This window comes from Lithobates pipiens, unplaced genomic scaffold (assembly GCF_037356315.1).
Source record: "Lithobates pipiens isolate NorthernLeopardFrog02 unplaced genomic scaffold, aLitPip1_a1.2 Scaffold_16, whole genome shotgun sequence".
Taxonomy (NCBI): Eukaryota; Metazoa; Chordata; class Amphibia; order Anura; family Ranidae; genus Lithobates; species Lithobates pipiens.
The window spans coordinates 163,996,819-164,018,703 of NW_027507748.1; the positions used below are offsets into that span (position 1 = coordinate 163,996,819).

At 44.4% G+C, this 21,885-nt stretch overlaps 1 protein-coding gene across 2 annotated transcripts in view; it reads left to right on the plus strand.

The window, feature by feature from the left end:
* The first annotated feature begins 1,297 nt into the window (after positions 1–1,297).
* The window catches only part of BCLAF3 (BCLAF1 and THRAP3 family member 3), a 151,587-nt gene continuing 130,999 nt past the window's right edge, over positions 1,298–21,885 (plus strand). For both annotated transcript variants that reach the window (XM_077480736.1, XM_077480737.1), the window contains exon 1: positions 1,298–1,454. The gene's annotated coding sequence lies outside the window, so the exon portion shown is untranslated. The remainder of the gene's footprint in view (positions 1,455–21,885) is intronic.

The window sequence follows — 21,885 nt, forward strand, 5'->3', positions numbered from 1 at the left end:
TTTTTTTTACTAGTAATGGCGGCGATCAGTGATTTTTAATGTGACTGCGACATTATGGCGGACACATCGGACATTTTTTACACATTTTTGGGACCATTGTCATTTATACAGCAATCAGTGCTATTTAAATGCACTGATTCCTGTGTAAATGACACTGGCAGTGAAGGAAATAACCACTAGGGGGCGGTGTGTGTTGTTTTTTTTTTGTAGGGGAGTGGCTTGGCGTCTGACTTTACTGATCGTCTTTCCCTATAACAGGGAACGGACGATTGGTGACAGCCACACAGGGAAGCACGGGGAGAGGTTTGTTTACACAGACCTCTCCTCGTTCTTCAGCTCTGTGACCCGATTGCGGGACACCAGCAGCGATGGGGTCCACCGGTCTTGCGGCCATGGTCACGGACCTCAGGACCGGGTTGGGAGCATGCCGCTGGCGGCACGCTCCCGACCCAAGGCTGGGCACTTAAAGAGCAAGTTAAGTCATGGATTGTGGAAACGAACTAGTGTCGAGTGATTGTATATAGTGTATACCACATTTACCACTGACTAAGGCAGAGTTGCAATGCAAGGAGATCAGCTAAAAGTAGTTGGATTTGTATGCGCGTTATAATTAATAAAAATTAGCTGGTTAATCAAAAAATAGATTAATTGAACACGAACATTTTAATCAGTAACAGCCCTATAAAAAATGCATAGGTGTGAACCAGGCCTTATATAGTGCCAACAGTGTATGCAGTGCTTTACAAAATGAATAAAAGGGACATGCACTAAACTTTCACACAATCCCTGTGGTGTATTTAGTTTATTTGAGTGAAGCCGCACACCAAGGATTCTTCAAATTGGGTCCAAAGCGATATTTTTGTGGTGATGTGGTAAACATGAGGCCACGTTTCCTTACATGACGAAGGGGCCCTGCGTGGCTCCCAAGCTTTGTCTTGTGTTTACCATGTAAATAAAGCTTTGGCCCCATTTGGAGGAATCCTTGGTGTGTTGGTGACATGTCTTCACTTGGATTGTCTATGTTCCCAGCCTGTGGCCGTTACAGCGGCCACGAATAATAAGTAGCCATGTTCAGGAACGTGGGGGACATTGTGTTTGTACTTTATTATTAGGGTACATTGTTATGGGATTACTGGTGTTCTGGGGTGGACAGTCCCTTTAAGCAGAGCGTGAGGCTGCAGAGGTTGCCCTCATACTGAGCACAGCCATTACACATGGAAAGTGACCGCAGTGCCCAGCACACCGTGCAGTGCAGCCCGCAGTGTACTCGGTGTGTCTCTGCAGTGTGTAGTGCGGGGCTGAGCTCAGCTTTCACTTCCGGGGGAGGACACACACACTCACACACATAGACACACATTCACACACAAGGCTGTAGTACAGTTGTGATCACATCGGATCATCGGACTCCTCACACTGGATCACAGTCCTTGGATCGCATTGGCCACCCAGCACAGGTAAGTGATCTCCTGTAGTGGGGTGTCTCCCTGTACTTTATCTTCATATCTCCCCGGTGATGTGCTGTATACGGGGCACTGACAGGCTGATCCCTGCTGCAGCCCACAGCCCGCTGATCTCCCATGAGGACTGGGGAGGGAAGATCACCTTGTAGCCGGGCCCCCCTCCTTCTCCTCCTCCTCTAATCTCATTAGTGTCCGCATGTCGGATCCCCCGTGTTATCTCCTCCTCCACTCTGCCAGCTTTCTCTCCTTTCATTTCTCTAGTTTCCTTTTGTTCCCCTTCCTCCTGACCTCTACCATATGTAGCAGCGGCATGCACATTCCACAACAGTGACTGCAAACTTTTATCTATCTTCTGATCAGTTGTGTCATGTAGAGGGACGTCAATCCTCCTCACCATATATCAGATCCTCCTCACCATATATCAGATCCTCCTCACCATATATCAGATCCTCCTCACCATATATCAGATCCTCCTCACCATATATCAGATCATCATCCTCACCATATATCAGATCATCATCCTCACCATATATCAGATCATCATCCTCACCATATATCAGATCATCATCCTCACCATATATCAGATCATCATCCTCACCATATATCAGATCATCATCATCATCCTCACCATATATCAGATCATCATCATCATCATCATCCTCACCATATATCAGATCATCATCCTCACCATATATCAGATCATCATCCTCACCATATATCAGATCATCATCCTCACCATATATCAGATCATCATCCTCACCATATATCAGATCATCATCCTCACCATATATCAGATCATCATCATCCTCACCATATCATTTCATCATCCTCGCCATATATCAGATCGTCATCCTCACCATATCATTTTGTCATCCTCGCCATATATCAGATCGTCATCTTTGCCATATATCATATCAGATCGGCATCCTCGCCATATATCAGATCAGATCGTCATCCTCGCCAGATCAGATCAGGCCGTCATCCTCGCCATATATCAGATCAGGTCGTCATCCTCGCCATATATCAGATCAGGTCGTCATCCTCGCCAGATCAGATCAGATCGTCATCCTCGCCAGATCAGATCAGATCGTCATCCTCGCCAGATCAGATCAGATCGTCATCCTCGCCATATATCAGATCATTATCCTTGCCAGATCTGATCTGGCAAGAAGGATGATCTGATCTGGCAAGAAGGATGATCTGATCTGGCAAGAAGGATGATCTGATCTGATCAGATCATCATCCTCCTCACCACATCAGATCAGATCATCATCCTCCTCACCACATCAGATCAGATCATCATCCTTCTCACCACATCAGATCAGATCATCATCCTTCTCACCACACATATCAGATCATCATCCTCACCATATCAGATCATATCATCATCATCCTCCTCACCATACATATCAGATCATCATCCTCACCATATCAGATCACATATCAGATCATCATCCTCACCATATCAGCTCACATATCAGATCATCATTCTCACCATATCAGATCATCAGCCTCACCATTTCAGATCATATCTTATCAGATCATCATCCTCACCCCCTGCATCTGCCCATTGTCTGCATGGAATTTCTAGGGAGAAGGAACTTTTTATGATCATTTTTCCTGGCTCTCATTCTGCAGTCAGAATTCTGTCTCCTGCGTATGATCCTAAAAACTCTGGTGGTGGCTAAGGAAGAGCTCCGGCGTGTTCGCACAGCCAGGAAGTTGGCACAGCGCTGCGCTACTCACGGGCTGTGAGACATTGTCCCGACGCGCGGCTGCAGAGGTTGGGAAATATCTCACTGCCTGTGATTGGCGCAGTGCTGACTTACTGGCCGGAGCTTATCCTCAGTGGTGGCCATGCACAGGATGATTTCATATATAATTGTATTCTATATAGATTTAGGCCTCTTTTCATATGAGTGGTAATAATAGTTGATCTGTGGTTTTACCCACCCCCCAACCAACCACAATACAGTCATGCTTTATGCCACAGCAAGTTTAATTTAGCATGTTGAGTTGATGGGCTCCATTGCCTGTCAAACTGGGCCATTTAAAGTGTTACTAAACCCACAACAGTAAAATCAGTCTGTATATGCAGTAAGGCCTGATTCACACCTGTTCTGTAGTGCAAATGCAAAAAGCACATGTTCCATAGGAAACCATGTTATATGGACTGTAGTGCAAATCTGCAAAAGTCAACGGGGCAGCACAGCAAAAACACATAGGGGTGAATCAGGCCTAAAGCACGCCTGCTCACTGCGGAATGCATTGTCTAAAAAGGCTATTTGATCCTGTCTTCTCTGTTCCTTCCTTTCTTGCATTGTCCCTAAAACAAGTAAATGAGTAAATGGAGTCAAGCAGCGCATTCTCAGTTCGGTGTGTATTTCTAGAGAGTTGTTTTGTTTTTTTCTTGGGTGAGTGCATGGGATTAGCAGAGGGTCAGGGGTCCTGCATCCTGATAGGACAGCCAGTGCAGTATGAAAACTCTTACAAGCTTTAACCAGACACAGATAGAAGTCACAAGACTGCTATATACTGCTGATGACAAAATGTGTTTAGCAGTCTGTATTTACTTTTTTTTGTGATCCGATGGCGCCACCATTGATTTTCAAAATTCGGCCGACCCAGCCCTCAATTTCACCTCATGTTGCTACAGAAAAGAATTTTCGTGGCCGGGAATCTGCTTTTCTCTCTGTAAATTTTCTTTTCTTATTGAATTTCTTGCACGATTCCCCCATCATTTGATTAGAAAATCGTTTTTTCAAAAAATTTCCAACATGTCCGATTCCTCAAATTTGATTTCCGCACGAAAAGCGGCTGTTGCTGCCGCCCACTAATGGTGCGAAATTCGTACGAAAATTTGCGATTTTAGAAAGAAAATTCTTTCGAAATTCGAAACCGTATATGGCCAGCATTAAGCTGGGTATACATTATACGATTTCTTTATTCAATTTCCTTTAGATTTACCTCCAACTATGTACTGCAAGGGCCTGTCTGATTGAATACAATTCAATGTCTTTAGGTTTGGCCTCCTATTAAATGTAAAAGAAAACTGTATGGTCAGCCTAACATCAGCTTGTTCAGTTAAAGTGGAACTGCAGTCTGCTCACATCATTTGTAATAAAAACATCTTTGCTGAATCTGAAGCTTCCCTCCAACCACTTTGCATATTATTTTATATATCCTGTGATTCTGTACTTGCCAAATATGCTGCAGAAATCTCCCTCCGCTGAGTCTGGCTGCAGCCATTTTAACTGTGGGCAGCTGGAGCTGCTGCCTGTTCACTTCCTGGATTTACACAGAGGCACACCCCCAGCTCTGCAGCTCTCATTGGCCCTCTTATGACTCATCCCCACACCCTTCGTGGCAAACTCTAACAAGAGTGAGAGAACTGTGGATGATGTCGTAAGCTTATGAGATCATGCATCATATAAGGTATTTAGTGACAGAAAAAAATGTTTTACTATCCAAAATCAAAACCACAAGAGCAGAAGATTTAATAGGTGGAAAGTTGGAAAATGACTGAAGATCCGCTTTAAGCTTTGACAAAAAAAACCTGGAAGCTGATTGGTAGAGCTGCACCAGATTTTGTACTCTCCAGTTATAGTAAATCAACACTGTGTGTTTGACAACTCTAAGATCTGATTTCTAATTTATTTTTCCAATTGTGTGAACAATCCTTAGATCAGATCATTATGTGTATGGCCTCCTCAGTTAGGGGTATTCTTTCCTTATGTGCGTTTTTTCTCTATTCTTTTCTCGTGGTTAGTGGTTTTTGTTCCTTTTAGTTGTTATTAATGTGATGGTTTTCTTTGTATGGTTGTCATTGTTCTCATCCCCTTTGTTTTGCAGTTTATATATATCTCCTCATATTGTATAAACTAGGCTTTATGGAATGTTCCTCATGCATGATGGACTTGTGTCACACCCAGCAGTCATGCAGTGTTTAGAGCCCAGGGAACTGCAGATGGATCTATAGGAATCCAAAGAAGGGATTTCTAGTTCTAGAACGAATCACATTGGGGATTTGGTTCCCTAGAACTGCAATGATGCACAAATAATTGTATTATTATTATACTGGCTTTATATTGCGCTAACAGTTTTGCAGCACTTGACATATAGGGAGACAGTACAGTTACATTATAATGCAAGACAAGAGGGTTCGGAGGGCCCTGCTGACAAGAGCTTACAATAACTGGCAGTGTATACTGCCCATTTATGGGGTGTTTTTAAAATGTTTACATGAATTTTAACTAGATTATTTAAATAGGCCTGTGCTGATCTCTTCCTGAAAATGCCAGATGCTGGGCTGTCTTTGTTTTTTATTTTATTTTTTCTTCTTAAAAATGATTGTAAAGAACATTATATATATATATATATATATATATATATATATATATAATATGTGTGTGTGTGTGTATGTATGTATGTGTGTGTGTGTGTATATATATGTATATATAATATATATACAATTCAATGTCACCGAGGAGCGTCATACCCCCTTTTCTTGGTTCCCCTGCTGGCGCTCCTCCTCTTCTCTGTGTGCCCACCATAAGAAACAGCTGACACCTGAGCTGTGTTGCCTGTGCCCATAGACACAGACAGCTCAGCCCTGCTCCCTCATCACATGATTTGACCGACAGTGGTTCCCGCTGCCTCAGAAAAGCCAGAGCCACTGCAGACAGACACAGCACAGGATCGAGCGAGGATTTAAAAGGTGTGGGGGGTGCTATACTGATACCTAAACATTTTTGTAAAGAAGAAATCGCTATACATATCTTTCCTGAAGAGGATCCGGTCCGGTCTCCAGCAGCGGATGCTGTGTGCAGGAGAGTAAGGATGAGCTTGGGCATGTTTGCAACTCCACGTGACCGCGCCCGACAGGCAGTTGACACTCTGCAGCGCTGATCACAGGTAGTAAGACGTTTCCCGATCAGGGCAGCTGCAATGTGCCTGTGATCAGCGCTGTGGAGTGTCAGCTTCTTGGCGGGCACGTGGAGTTTCCAACATGCCTGAGCTCATCCTTACAGGAGAGAACTGGCAACAGCTGGGAAATGCCTGGGAAGTGACATCACCCTTAAGCCCCATACACACCAGATTTTCTGCAGTTTTTGTTTCCTTCAGATTTACCAAAACCATGTAGTGCAAGGGACTGCCTGATTGCATACACATTGAAACTCCAAAGGTTTGACCTTATATTATATGGTTTTGGTAAATCTGAAGGAAACAATCAGCGGAAAATCTGATAGTGTGTATGGGGCTATAGACTTACTATGGGGCTTCCGTTGACGGCTGTCTCTCCTGCACACTCCCACACACTGAAGCTGCCGCTGATGGCTCAGCGTGGGACCAGACCGGAGCAGCTTCTAAAACAGGTAAGTACATTGATTTCTTCTTTACAGGGCTAGGTAGATTCATTTTAGAGTGTGACTGTGGGTAGATTTAGGCTGGGTTCACACCTCCGACGGATGCGGTTCACAGCAGGGGTCCAGTGCGTCCCTGTTCTCCGTTTTCGGGGCCGAATTTTTACCTGAATTCGCTCCTGTGCAAGTCGCAATGGAGATATGTGAACTGGCTCCATAGATAGCCGGTCACAATCTCCTGTCATGCGAATTGGATGCGGAGAAACCAGCATCCAATTCGCATAGCCTTACACCCCATACACACTATTAGATTTTCTGCAAATTTTTGTCTTCAGATTTACCAAAACCATGTGCAAGGGCCTGCCTGATTGCATACAAATCGAAAATTCTTAAGGTTTGACCTCATATTATATGGTTTTGGTAAATCTGAAGACAAAAATCTGCAGGAAATTGAATAGTGTGTATGGGGTCTTGGAGTTAGGCCCCTTTCACACATACAGATCGTTTGTCCATTTTTCATCCATTGGATGAAAAACGGACATCAATGCATCTGTATGGAAAAATTGATGTAAATGGATGATCCATTTACACCATTTACATCCGCTTCCATCAACATCTGTTTTTTTTTTTTTTATCCATTCCAAAAAAAAAAAATCGGATGCAAAATTGATGTAAACGGGCAAGCGGTCAGTTTTTGCATGAAAAAAATGGGTCCAGGACTAAAGTGGTTAGGGACTCTAGCTGGAGGATGCAAAAAATGGATGAAGAACAGATGACAATCGAATCTAACCTTCATACATTTTTTTTTCTTTGAAAAAACTTGTCCGAACTGATGAAACAAACGGTCCGCATGTTTGAAAGGGGCCTTACCTAAGTGTTGTTTTTTTTTTTTTTTGCATGGAGAATGATTAGAATACCTGCCAGGTTAATTTTGCCATCTATGCTCCCATTTGGGAATTAAGGCCCGGTTTACACTAGTGCGATGCCAGACATCGCATGTTATTCGCACAGCATTACTGTTCAGATCAAATGTCTGTGCGATGCGATTTCAGCCAACAAACTGTCTGAAATCGCATTACATTCGCACCAAATTATGCAGGACCCTTTTTTGGTCCACACTGGAATGGGATCACATGGGTGTTTACACTTATGCCATCCGATTCCTGCACCATTTCACAGTTCGCACTGTGATCTGCTGACCAATCTGGGGGTGTTGTTAACTTTACATTGACACCCGCAGAGGTTTGCAGATATCAGTGTGAACCACTGTGCGATTTAGGTGCGATGTGGGAACCCACACTGGATTCACAGGGTTCCCACAACCCTAAACAACCCCCCACCCACTGTACTTAAGTTTTTCAGTAATGAGCTTTCAGTATTCATGCAGCTGGTGCAGCAGTCTGGGAATTTTGTAACTGTTAAAACTGACCAATCAGAAGCTCCATTCTGGAAGCAGTGCAGAAATAAAGAAAGGGGAGAAGGGTGGGCATTTCAAATCCCTGCACCGAGTTCATAGGCACTGACCGCTCATCGCCCACAGAGGTAAGTACAGCGGAAGGTGGAGAGGGTTTAAGGTTGTTGGATCAACCTACACTTTAAAAATGATTTTCAGAACATTTTCTACAATTATACAGCCATGGCTAAGGGTTTTGAGAATGACAAAAATATAAATTCTGCTGCCTCAGTTTTTATGATGGCAATTTGCATATACTCCAGAATGTTATGAAGAGTGATCAGATAAATTGCAATTAGATGCAAAGTCCCTCTTTGCCATGAAAATTAACTTAATGCCATAAAAAAACATTTCCACTGCATTTGTGAAGAAGGCTTCAGGGCGCCCAAGAAAGTCTAGCAAGCGTCAGGACCGTCTCCTACAGTTGATTCAGCTGTGGGATCGGGGCACCACCAGTGTAGAGCCTGCTCAGGAATGGCAGCAGGTAGGTGTGAGTGCATCTGAACGCACAGCGAGGAGAAGACTTTTGGAGGTCTGGTGTCAAGAAAGGCAGCAGAGAAGCCACTTGTCTCCAGGAAAGACATCAGGGACGGACTGATCTTGGGGGTAGCGGCGCTTTGCAGGCAGTTCTAACCCTTTTTAGTGGGGGTTAAAAGCACCCCGCTAGTGGCCAAGTAGCGCAGGTAAAGCGGCCACTTTGCCGCCGCCGACGCTCGCCCCAGTGTGAAAGTAGCCTTAGAAATGTAATTTTGCTGTGGTACTGTTCTAAACACGGTAAAACTGCATCGCTTTACAGGCATATTATACTCCTAATTAAAGGAGTATTTAATTTTTATTGTTTCACTTTAAGCATTATTAAAATCACTGCTCCCGAAAAAAAAATTCCCTTTTTTTATTTCTTTTTTTTTTTGCCATTGAAACATGTCCCCTGGGTCAGGACCCAGGTCCCCAGACACTTTTTATGACAAGAACTTGGATATAATCTTTTAAAATGAGCACTTTTGGTTTTTCATGTTAGTGTCCCATAGACTTTAATAGGGTTCAGCGGCTTTCAAATTTGCAGCGAACATCGCATATTGTTTCGTTGGTCGCCGAACGTTCGAACAACCAAAGTTTGGCCCAAACGTATGCTCGGCCCGAACCCTTCGCCCATTTCTAGTAATTATACTTCTGTATACCATATTGACTTCCGACAAATCGATCTAAAAACACTGAAGCGGCAGACTTTGTGAAAATGTCATATTTGTGTCATTCTCAAAACTTTTGGCCATGGCTGAAGATGCATTCCTTACTACAAGGACCATCTCTGTAATATATGTATATAAATGTAATCTGCTTTTATAACATCTGTGTCCATGTAAGCTAATGTTCTGTGTCAGTGACTACAGAGATCTAGCAGAGTAATAGTACCCAGGTGTATGTATCCTTAGGGGCTTTATTGAGGTTGTATGGCTCTCTGGCATTTACCCCATGCTGCTTCCCTAGGAGGAATTCCACCTCCTGTTAGTATTCAAAGTTGCTGACTTCAGATGCTAGGTGGGAAATAATGGCAGCTGCTGTTATATAAGGGCTTCTTCTTCAAATGGGCAGCTGGCAGTGGTGCCAGTGTCATCATAGCGGCACAGGCATCGGACATGTTTTTCCAACTTGCTGGATTTGGGAACTAGTCTCTACTACTTTTGAAGTGTGGCAATCATTAGGGTTCACGCCAATTGGAATTGTTTTGCGTTGCCAGAAATCCTACTAATGGCCGTTTACAGACTGCGTGTAACCTGCTTTGCGTTGCGCTTTATTTATTTGGACACAACATGTCATAGGTACGTTTAAGCTGCTGGTCAAACACAGTCTTTTCTTATAGAATTCTGATTTTTCCTTTCAAATATGGCTGCGTGTGTTTGAATGAAAACATCAACATGTACCCTTAATGCGCGTGCGTATGGTCTGTTGTGAAAGTGCAGAAAATACAGTATATGTATTAGACTACTCTACCCTTTTTGTAAATGTGTCCCCTTTTATTCTTCAATTTTATTGCCAACTTTGTTGGTTTATAGACAAAAGCAAATGTTGCTGGAGGATGTAATAAAATGGGTCAAGTGCTGAAAAACACTAAAGCAAAAGTAAATCTTTATGAAAAAAAAAAACTTACCACAAAAAAACGCCCAAAAAACGTACCCGAAAAAAAAAAAAACACTTTCCCCAAAATATTTAAAAAAATAAAAAAAGGTGCAAATAACTCACGCTTTCAATGTTCATTTGCTGGTCCTCTTCTGCACTGACTGATGGCCCAGCAACATCAAACTCTCGATCCCTGTGAGTCCATGCTGCCAAGGACACCCCTTGGCAATGTTATCTTACAATACTCCTAGGCCGAGTGGCCCTCGCATATTTTTACACTGCTGCTGGCTCTGCCAGGAGATCAGGTTGTCACTGCTCAAGGAACCCTGGTTAAGAAAGGCGGCTCCTGGATTTACACATTGTGTTTTGTTTATGCCTATTACTTTGATTGTGCTTTCAATGCACAGCTATGCAGATTTTAAAGTGGTTGTAAACCCTTATATATACCCAGTGCAGTGATTGGCCTCGGGTGATACATAGAGATGAAACCACTCCTAAATAAGTTGTACCTTTCTATCTGCAGCCCTTTCTTCTTTACATCTGTTCAAAATGCTGAATTATAAAGCCTGTCTGAGAGTTCAGAAAAAAAAGGGGGCAGAGAACTGAAGTTACACTCTGGAGAGCTCAGTGAGGAGAGCTCTGAGAGTTGATTGGAGGAAACGGACACACCCCCTTCACAGAGCTCACCGGAACAGAGCTGAGGCTGTCAATCAGCTGGAGATCCCTCCGGTCACCATTTCACGCAGAAAGCAAAAGAACAAAGCAGCAGACAGAAATGATACTTAGTGCTCTGGATTGAGACAAGTACGCACTCTAAAGCAGGGGTCTCAAACTGGCTACACTCCAGCTGTTTGAGACTACAAGTCCCATCATGCCTCTGCCTGTGGGAGTCATGCTTGTAACTCTGAGCCTTGCAATGCCTCATGGGTACTTGTAGTTGTGCAACAGCTGGAGGGCCACCAGTTTGAGACCCCTGCTCTAAAGGAATATGTTTTGTTCATATTTTGTGTCCGAGGATTTGGAACCATTTTAAAACACCTGCACGTTTTTTCAACACAGGGTGCCATGAAGCAGAGTTGGCTCATGTGTATGTGTTTTGGGTGCTTTTGGCAAAGCACATAGAGGTATGCATTCATGTGTGTTGCGATAATGGATGAGTAGGCAGTATGTCATCAAGGTTGATGTACTCAAGTTCATGTGTAAATGATTTTATGTGCCAGCTTTCTGGGCACCGTGTTCGATTTGCTTGAAGTTTTTTGCAAGGTATCTTTTCAGGTCTTGCCTCAGCTTTTCCCATTTGCACATGCTTGGGAACAGCGAAAACATTTGTATATGCAAGGCAATTTGTACACACATACCAGGGCCAAAAAAAGGGGAGTTACACTCAAAAATGGAACTTGCGCTTTAAGTGCAAGCGACCCCTTGACATGACACTTTTGGCATGTCATTCTTTTTTTTTTGGGGGGGGGGAGCGGGTACCCTGTTTTTAGAGGCACCCAGCTCCCATTTCCTCCCCTGGTGCACGCCAGAAGAAAGATCTCCCTCCCTGCAATCTTCTGGGAAACGTCACAGGTCCCAGAAGATTGCCCGGCAAATCACAGCGCACAGCTTGCCCATGCGCAGTGCTTGCCCGGCTTTGGAGCCACAGCCAAGCGCCCTCAGTTACAGTGCCGGCGAAAAAGAGTGGGGCTTCGTACGCCCGCATCGCTGGACCATGGGACAGGAGAGTGTCTCATTATTTAAAGTCAGCAGATGCACTTTTTGTAGCTGCTGACTTTTAAATGGGTGGAAATCCACTTTAAAGTGAAGCCAACAGGCATGTTTTTGGGATGTGGTAGGAAACTAGAGTACCCAGAGTTAACCCACACAAGCACGGGGAGAACGTGCAAACTCCATGCAGAAAATGTTGTGGCCGAAATTCCATTCAAGAATCCCAGTACTGCAAGGCGTAAGGACTAATCATTAAGCAATTTTGCTTTCCCAAGTTATGTATTATGCTTAAAGTGTTCGCCCTTACAGTAAAATGTAAAGGTGAATTAAGAGCGGACACCCCCACCCCCCTGGTCCCTGCTGTACTTACCTCCGGGGTTGCTGAGTTGTCAGCAGCCACTTCTCTGTACAGAGCTTCTGGACAGGTCAGATTAACTCTGATTGTATCCATGCACATATAAGCTGTTATCAGTGCTTTTTTGGCAGGGGAGTTTCCGGCTGGAAAAAACTCAGAACTAGTGGGGTTTTAGGCCTCATCCACACTGGACTTCATAAAACTACCAGTAGCGTTAGCTGTAAAAAGCTGCAACTGTAGAATGTGCTTTTCAGTGTTTTGTAGCTGTAGTGTTTTTTAGCTTTTTTTTTTTTTTTCCTGCAAAACTATGCTCCTTCAAAAGCTTATGGCTCAAAAACGCTGATAAATGCAGAACAGCCACTTTTTTTGGCATTTTTTAAGCTTTTATCAGAGTTGGAGCGTTTTTACCACTGAAAAACGCCTCTTAAAACCCATTAGTTCTGGGAGTTTTTTTCCAGCCATAAAACCACCACTGCCAAAAAACGCTGATAACAGCCTATGTGTACATGGACACATAGGATTACATGCTGGAGAGTTTACTGGCTACAGAAAAAAAACAGCTGAGGCCAAGAACAGCAGCTGTAAAAACGTCCAGTGTGCATGAGGCCTAATAGAAGCTAATTATAAAACTGTTTTACGATGGTGTCTAATATCGGTCAGGATCACTCCAATGCATCCATCGACATCTTCAGCCTGCTTTAGACATTGTGGGTACTATGCACCATGTCTGGTGGCAATGCCCCAAAGTAACCTGATTCTGGATCAAATTCTTTACCTTTTATCTGGTCAGTTACGGGCATGAAGATCTCCTGATTTCCAGAAGTGGCCTTGTTTCAGAAATGAGACATTCTTAAATGGACTAGACCAAGAGTCTCCAAACTTAATACACAAAGGGCCATTTTACTGTCCTTCAAATTTTTGGGGGGAGCTGAAATGTGGCCAGTGGGAGAAGAAAACGTTCTGACGTCAGTGTGAGTAAACAGTGCTCCGTGATTGGTATTAGGGGGAGTAGTAGTGCCCCATCGTTGGTATCATGAGGAGGATCAGTGCCCTATCATTGGTGTTAATGGGAGGGATAGTGCCCGATTGTTGGTGCCCAAGGGCCAGATGAAAGCAAGCAAAGGGCCACAGATTGGAGACCACTGGGCAAGAAGACGATTTTGTATATAATATTGGCAGCTAAAATCGCTATAGATTGTGGTGTAAATGGATTATGTCCATCAAAAACTAAACTGAATCGTGATTAACAGGGCCGTCTTTAATATTAATTGGACCCCGGGCAAAAATTTTCTTGGGGCCCCCCATGCAATTTCCCTCTCCACCTACTCTGAGACATACAATAAATAGCAGCTAGACTTAAAATCAGTTTTCTGTATCAGATCAGGCAGCAATTGTGATTGGTTGCCAGCAGTTACAGCATATCATTACTGCTTACTGACTAGTTGCTAGAGGTTACAGCACACATTACGGCTCACTGATTAGTTGCTAGAGGTTACAGCACATCACCTCCTCACAGCAGGGGAGAACGATATACTAAGGAATGCCACCTTTATTTGCATATCAATGCTGCCGGCCGCAGCTATTTACTTAGTGTTGTCGCCGCTATTTACATATGAATGCTGGTTGTTTACATGTAAACATAGGATCTGCAGGTGAGTCATCTGCACACAACAATAGAGCAGAGCTGGGCAGCATTAGTACCAGCACTGCACACTGAGATATTGGGACACAGCACAGGAATAAAACTTCAAGGGACAAGGGAATTTAAACCTGGATAGTTGACAAGTATGAGGCAGCTGTTTTGGACCCCACAACAATGACAGGGCCCAGGGCAGCTGCCCCTTTTGCCCTGCCTTAAAGACGGCCCTGGTGATTAATGATAAACTATCATTTAATGTACCCTCCAGAATAATCATATCAAATTCGATCAGCCCTGGTACCCCGGGATTAGATATCTGTCATCGGATTGAATGGGTCTGGGAGACACCTTCCTCATTTCATCTTGGTGACCTCACTTCTCTTTCCTTTTTCCTTTCGTATGTTCTTTGACTTCTCCTTTTTACAATAAGAACCAATGGACATTGTGTTTTGATTCCTCAAATTACCATTGGTCTCTCAAGAATACCACGAGTTTGTTGTTGGTCAGTATAACCAGGAAAACAACTTTTGGCCCTCCCCACCGCATGGGGCGCTATGCTCTGAGAAATCACATTGTGAGTGAGGGAGTGTTTTTTTTTTTTTTTTTTTTACTGTACTAGGAGGTAAAGGCCTATTAGATACCTCTGCTTGCTGTCTTGTGTCCTCCCATTGTACTGAATATTGCCTATTTTGATATGTTCTTGTATTTTTGTTTTTTCCTTATGCGACTCTTTTGGGTCAGATTATGTCTTTTTTATTATTTACTGTATTTATTTTTTACCCTGTACATATTGAAAACTTAAAGTGATTGTAAAGTTTTAAAAAAAAAAATAACAAACATATGCTTAATTCCACTGTGCAGCTTGTTTTTGCACAGAGTGGCCCTGAACCTGCTCTTCTGGGGTCCCTCAGCTGCTCTCGTGGCTCCTCCCCACCTTGCGGGGGCGCTCCCAAGTCCAGCATTCGGTGTCCATAGAGGCCGAATGCAGGACTCGGCCCCGCCCCCCTGCGCTCGCGTAATTGGATTTGATTGACAGCAACGGGAGCCGATGGCTGCTCTGCTATAAATCTATCCAATCAAGAGTCGATAACCCCGGGCAGAGAGAGAGAGAGAGAGAGAGAGAGAGAGAGAGAGAGAGCGCATCCCCCGCCAAGTCAAGTTCAAGGGTTCAGGTAAATAAAATGGGGGGGCTGGGGGGCTGGTCACTGACAGGTGTTTTTTCACCTTAATGCATAGGGTGCATTTAGGTGAAAAAACACAAACCTTTACATCCCCTTTAATAAACAGATCGGAATATAAATATGTGTGCATTGGGCAGCAGCATTTTCTCATTACGTACACAGGCTCTTCTGTTTTTGCTAATTTGCTTTACTGTTTTTTTTCATAATGCAAGTCTAGGACTTGGCTATCTCACAGAAAGCAATACAATCCCTGTGTGGCTGATGATTTAGCAACTGCTAAATCCAAATCTAGTATTTTTATATTCATAAAACTGGCTCCACGACACAGTACAAAATAAGAAAGCAACTCTGGCTGCAATAATCACGTTTAACATGGAGATGTCCCACACAGTACTTCTACTCTGCCACAAGATGTCCTCAGTGTGCCTGGTTGAATGACTGCTTTGTTCATCCCATACTATAAATTATTATTATTATAATACAGGATTTATATAGCGCCGACAGTTTACACAGTACTTTACAACATTAGGGTAGACATTACAATACATTACAATTCAAGACAGGGGGAATCAGAGGGCCCTGCTCATTAGAGCTTATAAATAGGCATCATGACATCCACCAAGTGAAGTGTCAACCACAGCGCTCTTCTTCTTTATATATATATATATATATATATATATATATATATATATATATATATATATATATATATATATATATATATATATATATATATTAAGCAGAGAGCTGGGCTGAAAGTTGTTAAAAATACCCAGCATGTCACATAAGCATCCTGAAGACATTTGAGAAAAGTATAAATAAGTAAAGCTAACCTACACTGCGGTGGGCTCTGGGGGGATTGGAGGACTAAGGCCAGGCATAGACGGTTCCAATCGTGTGTGGGTAGGCTGAATGTACCAATTTAATCGATGGATCAACTTGGGTACAACCAGCCTGATTGTTTGTTTTACTTGCGATTATCGCTAGAGGCTGTTATAGCCGCTAGCAATAATCACTGTCTTCTCCCAGCCGGGGCCAGGACAAAACAGTCATGGCAGGAGGGATTCCCCTGTCAGCACTGTTTATGTCGATGGGGGAGTTGTGCAAATTTCTATGGCCTGCCTAAGCCCAGAATTGGGCTTTAAGCAAACCAATAAAAGGCAAATACAGGTATAGGGCTCCCTCTTGTACTCTAGAAGTTCATCTAACAAAGCTCGAATACAGCAGGGAAGAATAAGCAATTATGTGAAAATCACATTAAAATGGCAGGAAAGGTGGCGTTCAGGTTTAAAACAAACTGCTCAATATATGTGCTCCGTTGTAATACTTTGTACTCAAGAGGCACTTAACTTGCTAGTCGCTAACTAGGGATCGCTGATCTGGACTACGACGCATGTTTGTGTTTCTATGTTCCTGTATTTTATGGTATTACATTAGAATATAAACTATTTTCTGCTGTGCCAAAGCAGTAGACAGACGTTGGGTGAAAAGGACGGCCTGTGGACTATATTGAGCGCGGCTCCTCGCTCTTCCTGTGGGTTTGCTGTGCTGTGCATTATCTTGGTGGTTTTATAAATAAATGATTCCAGTAAATCTATAGTACTGCTGAGGTGTCTGGTTTACCTGGCTTGTGCTAAAATTGATATCTACAATCAAGGAAACGTACCGTGCATATACCTACAAAGTATATCATCTCTGTAATTGGGTTTTATGCCTTTTTTAAAAGTCACTTATTTTCACCTCATTTTTATCCTACATTGAGGGTCATCAGCTGGTTGGTCCCGACTATCTGACAGGTACATCTCAAACACACTGTGATAACTCTCACAGTATTAGAATCTCACCCTCATCCTTCGGCTGCTTGCTCTGGCTGGGTGACTCTGTGCACAAAACCCCACTGGCACCACCTCCTGCAGTACCTATGGTGACTGCTGGATAGCAGTGAATTGAATGTAGTAGGTCAGTCCAGCTGGTGGGAATGTGGAAGTACGGTACAGAAGGACATTTTTTAACCAGTGGGATGGTTGGTGACAGCTATTTTTATATTTGGTGCATAGCATTCCTAATTGCTTATGGCCAATGGAAAAATAACATAATTATTTTAACAAGCACTCCTGACCCCTGCACTCTGTGTTGCATACTACTGACCCCTGCGCTCTGTGTTGCATACTACTGACCCCTGCGCTCTGTGTTGCATACTACCGACCCCTGCGCTCTGTGTTGCATGCTACCGACCCCTGCGCTCTGTGTTACGTGCTACCGACCCCTTGCTCTGTGTGTTACGTGCTCCCGACCCCTTGCTCTGTGTGTTACGTGCTCCCGACCCCTTGCTCTGTGTGTTACGTGCTCCCGACCCCTTGCTCTGTGTGTTACGTGCTCCCGACCCCTTGCTCTGTGTGTTACGTGCTCCCGACCCCTTGCTCTGTGTGTTACGTGCTCCCGACCCCTTGCTCTGTGTGTTACGTGCTCCCGACCCCTTGCTCTGTGTGTTACGTGCTCCCGACCCCTTGCTCTGTGTGTTACGTGCTCCCGACCCCTTGCTCTGTGTGTTACGTGCTCCCGACCCCTTGCTCTGTGTGTTACGTGCTCCCGACCCCTTGCTCTGTGTGTTACGTGCTCCCGACCCCTTGCTCTGTGTGTTACGTGCTCCCGACCCCTTGCTCTGTGTGTTACGTGCTCCCGGCCCCTTGCTCTGTGTGTTACGTGCTCCCGGCCCCTTGCTCTGTGTGTTACGTGCTCCCGACCCCTTGCTCTGTGTGTTACGTGCTCCCGACCCCTTGCTCTGTGTGTTACGTGCTCCCGACCCCTTGCTCTGTGTGTTACGTGCTCCCGACCCCTTGCTCTGTGTGTTACGTGCTCCCGACCCCTTGCTCTGTGTGTTACGTGCTCCCGACCCCTTGCTCTGTGTGTTACGTGCTCCCGACCCCTTGCTCTGTGTGTTACGTGCTCCCGACCCCTTGCTCTGTGTGTTACGTGCTCCCGACCCCTTGCTCTGTGTGTTACGTGCTCCCGACCCCTTGCTCTGTGTGTTACGTGCTCCCGACCCCTTGCTCTGTGTGTTACGTGCTCCCGACCCCTTGCTCTGTGTGTTACGTGCTCCCGACCCCTTGCTCTGTGTGTTACGTGCTCCCGACCCCCCCCCCCCACGCTGTGTGTTGCATGCTACCGACCCCCCCCCCCCCCCGCTGTGTGTTGCATGCTACCGACCCCCCCCCCCCCACACTGTGTTGCATGCTACCGACCCCCCCCCCCCACACTGTGTGTTGCATGCTACCGACTCCCCCCACACTGTGGGTTACATGCTACCGACTCCCCCCACACTGTGGGTTACATGCTACCGACTCCCCCCCACACTGTGGGTTACATGCTACCGACTCCCCCCCACACTGTGGGTTACATGCTACCGACTCCCCCCCACACTGTGGGTTACATGCTACCGACCCCTGCGCTCTGCGTTACACACTATGGACCCCTGCGCTCTGCGTTACACACTATGGACCCCTGCGCTCTGCGTTACACACTATGGACCCCTGCGCTCTGCGTTACACACTATGGACCCCTGCCCTCTGCGTTACACACTACTGAACTCTGCAACACACAATGTTAACCTCTGTGTTACGTACTCTGGACCCCTGCACTGATCACAATGTATACTCATACTTAGCCAGCCAGCTGGACTAGAATAAATATGGGAGCAGATGGACAGATTACTGCCGGACGCCAGCATCAGACTTGGGGTGATGAATTATTCTGTAGACATGAACCATAATTGTGAACGCCAAGTTTCTCACTGAAGGTAGAATTCATTCATATTTTTACAGCAACATCTGTATTAGATGTTTTCTGAAAACCTCCCTTACTTGGCTCTTGCTAGGCTATCTTTTGACGCGCTTCACCCCGGAGATCTTTGATCTGTTTTATGTTTTTCATTTACATCTCCTCCTCTCCAAGGCTACATAGTAGGTGAGGCTGAAAAAAGACACAAGTCCATCAAGTCCAACCTATGTGTGTGATTATATGTTAGTATTACATTGTATGTTGTGATCGTTCTGGTGCTTATCTAATAGTTTTCTGAAACTATCGATTCTCCCCGCTGAGACCACCACCTGTGGAAGGGAATTCCACATCCTTGCCGCTCTTACAGTAAAACTCTACGTAGTTTAAGGTTAAAACTTTTTCTTCTAATTTTAATGAGTGGCCGTGTGTTTTATTAAACTCCCTTCCCCGAAAAAGTTTTATCCCAATTGTGGGGTCACCAGTACGGTATTTGTATATTAAAATCATATCCCCTCTCAAGCGTCTCTTCCCCAGAGAGAGAGAGAAGACCCTTTCCTTATAACTAATATCCTCCAGACCCTTTATTAGCTTTGTTGCCCTTCTCTGTACTCGCTCCGTTTTCCAGTACATCCTTCCTGAGGACTGGTGCCCAGAACTGGACAGCATACTCTAGGTGCAGCCGGACCAGAGTCTTGTAGAGCGGGAGAATTATCGTTTTATCTCTGGAGTTGATCCTCTTAATGCATGCCAATATTCTGTTTGCTTTGTTAGCAGCAGCTTGGCATTGCATGCCATTGCTGAGCCTATCATCTACTAGGACCCCCAGGTCCTTTTCCATCCTAGATTCCCCCAGAGGTTTGCCCCCAGTGTATAGATTGCATTCATATTTTTGCCACCCAAATGCATTATTTTACATTTTTCTACATTGAACCTCATTTGCCATGTAGTTGCCCACCCCATTCATTTGTTCAGATCTTCTTGCAAGGTTTCCATATCCTGCAGAGAAGTTTTTGCCCTGCTTAGCTTAGTTGCCTTGCCCAGTCTTGATTCAATAACTGTAATATTATTTTTACATTTAGTGGTTACTGGTGTGTTCAGTGGCGTGGCATAAGGCTATTTTTAATCATCTCCATTATCCACACATTTCTTTTGTCATGTCGCCGCGCCTGTGTGTCAGAAGTGCAAAGTACCTTTTTTCTTTCCACCCATTTTTATTGTGCTTCGTCTTCTAAGGGCATCATTAATCCCTTAATTGTGGAAGTCGCTTTGATTGCTTAAAGTGGTTGGTGTATAGCTGGTAGGTTTATTGAGAAAGCAGGAGTTCTTGGGTAAAGCAAACTTTTCTAGGTAAATGCACCCTGGCTCCCATCCTGACCGCTCTGCTGCCTTGTAACAGATAATAATAGTATTGTAATACTTTTGCTTTAGGAAATGCAGCTTCAGGGAGTATCTCTGAAGAGGAGGGTCGGGGTTCAGGCAGAGTCACTGATTGGCCAGCTCTGCTTGGATGTCAATCCCTAAGCCAGGGATATGCAATTAGCGGACCTCCAGCTGTTGCAGAACTACAAGTCCCATCATGCCTCTGCCTCTGGGTGTCATGCTTGTGGCTGTCAGTCTTGCTATGCCTCGTGGGACTTGTAGTTCTACAGCAGCTGGAGGTCCGCTAATTGCATATCCCTGCCCTAAGCCCCTGCAGCTAGGAGCATGGGACCAAATGCCTAGGCAGGCCACCATGTACAACCAGAGCAGAATTTTCTTCAGCACTAGGTAAGTAGTACAAGACTTTTATTCCCTTATAAAAAGAATGTGGTTGGGTTGATGGGGTGGGAGTTGGCTATGAATCTACTTTTTATGAAGACCGTACACCGTTCTTTTTTTTTTTTTTTTTTTGTAGAGGGAAACTTGTTTTAAATCTTCCCCACCAATATTAAAGTGGAACTACTCCGTATCTGAGCACCACAAACCAAAAGCTGTATTTTAATTAATTTTTAAAATGCAAACTCACCTATCCGTCCATGTCTCTCCGTGTTTTATTTCACGGAGAAATCGTTTAGAAAAATGCCGCCTACCATTTCTGGCCTGCTGCCATCTTGGGTAAGGGCAGATTGATACATAGTATTTGCTAACTGGAATCCATCTGCCCTTGGCTCAGGCATGCAGACAAGAGGGTGTGCTTAGCTGAGAAAGTCCCCTCCTTCATACTCCTGGCATGTATGACCTCATTTGCCTAGGCAAAAATATGATATGCTTGCTTATCCATTTACTATTGCTAGCAGCATAAGGATTCAAAATAGTCAATATTGATTGAAAGTGTGAAGTGCCAGTTTAAACACATGTATGTGATCATTCAACCGGTGTAAGTACTGTTTTTGACTTGGTATTAGCCTCTTGTCATCTGATGTACAGTATGGCAGCATTCAGACTGGGAGAGGATGGGGCATCACTTGGGGCCAACAAGGTGACTGGCTGCAGATCTGTTGACGAGGAACATGCTGATAAGAGAGATCAAAAGAATGACCTCAGCAATCTGCTGCTGCTCTTTTACTGTCCAGTCAGCAGACTGGGGGTAGAGCGATGACAACACTGTATTTCTTACCTATAACAGAAAGCGTCAGGTCCTACGCCTCACTTTGCATTAAGAAGGGGCTGTGTAGATCTCAGGACTGGATATACAGAAAAATCCTGACACCTATTCTGACTAATCTCAGTGGGAAAGATCAGTATATGTACCTATTTTTAAGTTGCTTTGATGCGGTCACATGACCTACCCTGTGTCATCCAACGCTAGGTACAGGGGAGAGAAGAGAGCACTCAACAATGACTGGTAATGCC